The sequence below is a fragment of the Acanthopagrus latus genome, chromosome 9, assembly GCF_904848185.1.
Source record: "Acanthopagrus latus isolate v.2019 chromosome 9, fAcaLat1.1, whole genome shotgun sequence".
In the NCBI taxonomy this organism is placed as follows: domain Eukaryota; kingdom Metazoa; phylum Chordata; class Actinopteri; order Spariformes; family Sparidae; genus Acanthopagrus; species Acanthopagrus latus.
In genome coordinates, this window is record NC_051047.1 from 22173557 (window position 1) to 22180231 (window position 6675).

Here is a 6675-nt window from a genome sequence, read left to right on the forward strand (position 1 = left end):
GTGGGTCATATAGAGGTATCAGTATCAAATTGATAACAGGCTGAATTTAAATGTTTGAAATGCTCACAAAATTGTTGTTGCAGTAGTGTGGCCATTTCAGAAAAAGCTAAGATTGTTGTAGCTGTTCACTGAAAAGTACAAAATACAGTCTACTGCATACAGAAAAATAAAAGAAAGGAAATGATTCCAGATAGAATTGTGCCTTTTTAAGATGCTGTCAGCGCTTCAGATGTCAGAGGAGCTCCGCTTTCATCACCGTAAATGGAACTGAACAGCGATAACAGCGATCCCCGGCACATCAAAAACAGGGCTGAGCTCTAGGAAGTGTCCTGCACACTTCCCCGCAGTATCTCACCTCTGCTGTAGCTGCCTCGCGCTGCAGCCGGGAGGGAAAGTCGTCGCTAATTAACATGTCAGAGCTGGCTGCCGCCATATGAGCTGCAAGACGCTGATTGACTCCTGGCCTCGGGCCTCTGGCATGAACTATTCAGAATGCACTCCAACACGTCTCGAGGCCGAGACAACAATGCCACCAGGGTTTTGTTTTATTTATGCAACTTAAGATATCGCCCACGTGCCACGGGTGACTCTACCCTTTTTCTGTTGTGCAGCCACAGCTGAATAAGGATCAGACAAAGAGAGCGGAGTACAGCACATAAGCAGAGAGGTGATCCCGGTGGAAATATGGCTTATGTGCATCCAATCCTTCACCTGCAGATTCGCTTGCACCGCTCATCTCCAGGTCATTTCCATTTAAATGGGCAGAGTTTGTGATGGTGAACTTTTTGAGGAGGGGGGGACAGAAGACACGAGTGGATTAGTGTGGTTTCCCCACTCTCACTGACATCCGCTAACTTGAAGGACACGTGCGATGAATCTCATCAATCTGCAAGCCCCCACCCCCAACCCCTCAACCCACCCACCGTCACAAATAAATCATCTGCGCAATTTCTTTTTTTTTTTAACAGAGTCCTGATTAACCCCCAACATGTGCCAGTTTGACACCGGTGCCGCTTGTGTATGCAACGCCATTTGCTGTGTGAGCAAGCACGAGTCCTCTCGCCTCCCCGAGAGCAAAGCTGAATCAACAATGAGCGTTAAGTGCAGCTGTTACGTTTGATCGTATATAAAGATAAGTGGCGCTCTCACAGAAAACTCAATGGGAAAGACTGGAACACTGAATTTGGACGAGAGGAGGCACTCGGTGCGCGGCAGCGTTGGGTACGACACGTGGTCTATTTCTGCTGCAGACATCCAGAGTTATCTGTCTGCTGGTGTTCTACACAGAGCCCCGCAGGGGTTTTCATCACTATACTTATAAATTGTGCAAGTTTATTACAGAAATTACTAATATATACGCTTTTATTAATAGTTCTTGTGGATGATTAATGCCTTCGTACTATATAGGTACTGGCAGCTTGCTGTTTCAATTCAAGCACTGACATACAGTACTTCCGTCCACATGTGTTGCTGTAATTTATATGAGAGCCAGATAATTATAATACACAAGGGACTGTATTTTATTCTTTTCCAATGAGTTGCTAGAGAACAACAAAACACACACATAATTATTCTGCCCATAATTATAAGTATTCATATTTCTTTACTCTCAAGATCATTAAAAATATTTTTTATATACACAACCAACATTTTCAGCCCGAGGCCCACACGAAAGTCATTTGCAATCAATACCATGCAAATGAATACACATAAATCCAGCACCATTATGGAGCAAAAAAAAAACAAAACTTTGCAACCGGGGCGGCGCTGGACAGTAGGCACCGTGCCTGACAGCAATAAAACCGCAACAATTCATGCCTTAATCGAATCCCGAGCGGTGCCAGCAACAAGCGCAGCATATAAAAACTCAAACTGAGCAAACAGCCGGCAGCAACAGCAGCCTCAGCGTTAGCGCACTGACACCAAGGAAGCTAAATCAAAGGCGTCACCGACGATGCACGAGAGCATAAACAGCTTAATGTTAATATTGTGTAATCGGCTACTAATCTAATCCACCGTTCACAGTCAAGATGACCACGTTCATTGTATTTTTCTATACAGTGTTCTTTCTTTCTGATACACACAGCGTGTGATCTTAAACCGAAAAGCAGCTGCGTGGCGCATTTTCATTGTTTTGTCAAGAATTTACATAGAACATATTCCGAGTTAGATGTGTGGCCTGCACAAATCCAAAGCAAGCTGTACATATAGAATATTAATGTCAGGGCAACCCATAAATATCCCATACATACAGACAACTGCTGTACATTTTACACGTCCCAGTCATTGATTAATAATCCAGAGCTGAAGATAGGGTTGCCAGCTCCCTAAAAAATAAATAAGGGACACCTAGTTGGCAGAGCCGGCTGACCTGATTGCCCCTATTGACATGTGTAAGGTTGTATATATGTATGTAAACAGCATAGTGTGTATTCTTTATCTATTATTAATCTATGTATTACTTTTATGGATTATTGATCTATTTTATGTATTCATCTATCAATTGTATGTGTTTATTACACTAAACAATTATTTTGGCCATAAAATACTGACATTTATTGGACTTTAAAAACATTCTTATTTTTTCTACATACCACATCCGCCCCTGGTGTTGCCTGGTGGACAACAAACCGGTCAACGGTCCACCTGGTTGTCCCTCACGTTTTTAATGTGTCGACCACTAGAAGCACGCTGTTTCACGTCAAACAGTCCACCGTGGGCTACAGAAAAAGTGCGCTGGTAGACATTATCTGCACTTTTTCCAGCCACATGTTTTCTTTTTCCCATTCGAGGCTGTATTTTTGCAGCCTTTCTTTTTTTTTCCTCAGAGGAGTAACGTTACTGCTTGTGGTGGAAGGCGTACCGTCTGCAGCGTCCTGTGAATCAGTGTTATCCGTGTTATTCATGCTGGTTTGTTTTCCCAGATGCCCCAGTCTCTTGTCTTCCGGTATCTTCTCACAAGCAACAGTACCTCGACCAATGAGAAGAGCCGGATTCTGAATTGTGTGAGTGCGCTGTCAGCTAAAGTAACCGCTAACTGCTAACAACTGTAGCTGCAAGTCAGTTAAGTTAGCTATGCAAAAGTGCTGAGTGGTATCAACTTTTATCAATAAATCAATGGTTCACTTAGTATTATTCTTTCTTTCAAGTGTGTAAGAACAGGAACTATAACGAAAGTCTGAACACCCTTTACATCGAAGCAGCGTGCTACGTTACAAGCATCGTCTGTAAAGCACTGCCAGAATACATCTCTCCTCTCTCATACGAGCAACACACACGTTGAACCTACTTGATACCGTTCAACTCAGCTTCAGTTTTGTGGCCTGTGCTGCAAAACTTTCAACCTCTGCAACAACTGTGCTATGTGAAAAAAAGAGTTTGCTTTATATACATTTTAATTTCCATGTTTTCCAGATGCATATTTTTCTACATATCGTCTGTTCTTACATCTCAAACCTGGCTTTAATTTACAACTGTAAATTCAGCCCATTTCACAGAAAGTACATATTTTGTGTACCACCATTAAGCCTGAAAATACATATATGTTTTTCTTCATCCATATCCAATATTCCTCAGCCCAACCATGCAGCGAGCCGACTTCACCCTGAGCGCCAGGGAACCAGAGACATGCGAGCAAACAGACATGACGGAGATGACTAGACTGATGATGACGGTGACGGAAGGAACTAAGAAGAGAAAAACAGAGAGTAACCGGGCAAGACTGAGGCCAAACAAGAGTCAAACTTGGGACTGGCTTTTAGTCCGGCTACAAGACAGACGGCAAGCTGGACTTCATGCTGTTGGACTACTACAATATGTCATCATGATATCAAATCCAAGACATGCAGATTTCAACAAAGCCTAGCTGATAAAATCTCATAACCAGGTGTCAGCAGCATTGGATATATACGTTATATATGCTGTTTAAGGCTTAACGTTGAAACATGCGATCTTTGACAGCTGCTTGCCAAAGACTGACCGAGCTTACGTATTCAAGACACACGTTTCAAGACGTGACATTGTTATAACACTGCCGAGTTTGATTTATAGTTTATGTACATCACATATGACAGTATTGTACTGCAAACCTTAGATTTGTCTTTACAACAGTGGTGCCACGGGTAGAAACGATCGCACAAAATGCCATTTTTGTACTTAATGGCTTCAAATTAAATCCAAGTAACACATACCACATTTATTTTAAAGGTTATTTTAGGATTGGCCAAGGGTTGCTTTCATTCTGTCTGTCTTTTTTTTTTAAGTGCCTTATTTTTCCATCTCCAGGGTCTATTGTGCTGCCACTCAGTAACTACCTTGACCGACAAAAAAAATAAATCAGTAAAGGCCAAAAAACAAACAAGCAAAAAAAAAAAAAAAAAGCTACATACCATGGTTCAGCTCAATAACATCACCTCAGACATGTTTTGTTTTTTCCCAGTTACAGTGTTGGAATTTAATGTCGAGACCTTATCAGATGCTAAAAGACTAATTGCATTTGCCCGTAAGCAAAGATGTTTTTTTCTTTTTTTTTTTTTTTTTCCCCATCCGTCCTATTCAATCTGATCCAACTGGAACAAAAAAACATCAGTGATTGTGAAGGTCACCCGCAGCCGCCGTGTACATATTAATGAGCTACAGTCATCACTAATGGAGCCACGGTAATAAATATTGACACTATCTGCATCATTACAATGAATCCCGGGGTCTCGCAGCGGCCGTGTACTTGGTCAAGTTCATTTTTCCTCATCTGTTACTTTTCATCCTCTCCACTTTCACACTCCATTACTGCGTGTCTGTGTCTGGCACACAGGCAATTGCGGATCAATGAGGATACTGTGTCTGCAATCCCCACCGCTGTTCCTCATCCTTCACACCCACTGCAATCAATCAGCCATGGATACGAGTTAGCCATCAATAAATATGCCGCGATTAAAAAGTTTAGAAGGCACTTACAGGGAAACAATGTGAAGAACAATACTATTGACATATGGCGACTAAACACACACGCACTGCAGCCATCTCGACGTTGTTTTGGAATCATTTCAATAACGGGATCCCTCGAAAGTATTTTTTATTTTTTTGAATTTTTTTTCTAAAGGCCTAGTTTATCTAATGTGACCTTTTTCATCAAGGTAAATCTATACATCAGGACAGCCTATAATTACTTCCAGCCTATATTTCGGGGGATGCGTACCATTTATAATAGAATAATAAATGGTGTGTTTTCAATTAATCCACAGATGCTTTTTTTTTTTTTTTTTACCAGCTGTAGTCTCCATGTGGCTGACCCATATACTGTGGTAACATTTATAGCTCATAACATCAGTGAAGGGACTTCTTTGATTAAGCCTGGGTAATGGACAAGACAGAAATGCATTGTAAAGCACTATCGTGCCGGCTCCTAATTGCCTGATGACTTTAATTAAACTTCAGGCTCTTAGTCTTGACTAATCACGCAGCCCTCGCTGTGTCCCAACCCTCCAATAAATGGTGCTCGCGCGACTTTTTGCTGTCGTCAGCGTTGCGCTAATAGGCAGCTGGTTCAAAAAGTACCACTTAACAGGTCTCATGCACTGTACACAGACGGAGCCCGAGTGTAGTCAAGCGAGACGATTTGTCGGTGATACAATTTGTCACCGAGCAGTTACCAAGAGGTGTAAATCAATACGCCCTCAAACAGCCACCGATTGCATTTCATTTCTCACATTAAGTGTCAATTTATTGCACATTACCACCACTCCATAATATCTCCTTAACATGTGCAGAATGCAATAAAAAGACTTCAACTCCAGCGACGTGCCGCCAATTGGGCTACCTGTGTTTCATCACAAGCCACTTATATAAAAACTAGAGCCTGTCTACACGGCCTGATAATGAGTCAAAAAATTGCCCCCTGCAGCAGCGAAAAGGCACTGTGAGGAGAAGCTTTTATTTCCAGGGGTCCTGGAGTTAATGCCTTACTTATATATTTTCTAACCTTTAAAATGATGCCGGCTTTGTCACAACTCTGCACCCAAATGCATCTGCACCGCATGTAACCTTTAGAAAATTGCAGACTATGGGCTCAGATAATTCAAATTCCTCATCAAGTCCAGTGCGGATATGATAATAAGTTTAGTACAGGACAGAAATACAGGAGGCGCACCGGGGTGCACGAGAGGACAATCAGCAGCGCATTCATTTGCTTTTTCATTTCAATCTATTTTCTGCCTCATGTAGGTCCACGTGTTTGTACCCTTTGGTTACTGCGATATTCAGAAAATGGGAACAAACTGAAATAAATGGTGGCTCTGAGGTTATTTTGACTCCCATTTATAATGCCACTGAGGAAAACGTATTTATTTAACATGGAAATCCATTCAGATGAACCAGCGGGCGACGGCTTTGCAGACTGAGGACTGCAGCAAATTGAAATCTGTACGGAAGATTGTCTGCCCGCCGCTTAACATCCATCCAATTCAATCTTAAAGTCACCGGAGAGCTGTCGAAGTTACGTTCAGGAGATATAAACAAGTGAACAGACCTGGCAGTGTTTGTAGGACGATCAAATGTGATGACACTGTTAAGACACATGTCTCTCGGTTCTTGACACACGACACAATGAAGCATGATGTTTACAGGTCAGTGCATTTGTAATTTGTGCAGAAGGCAGTCCCGTCGCTCTCTAGTTTGTAA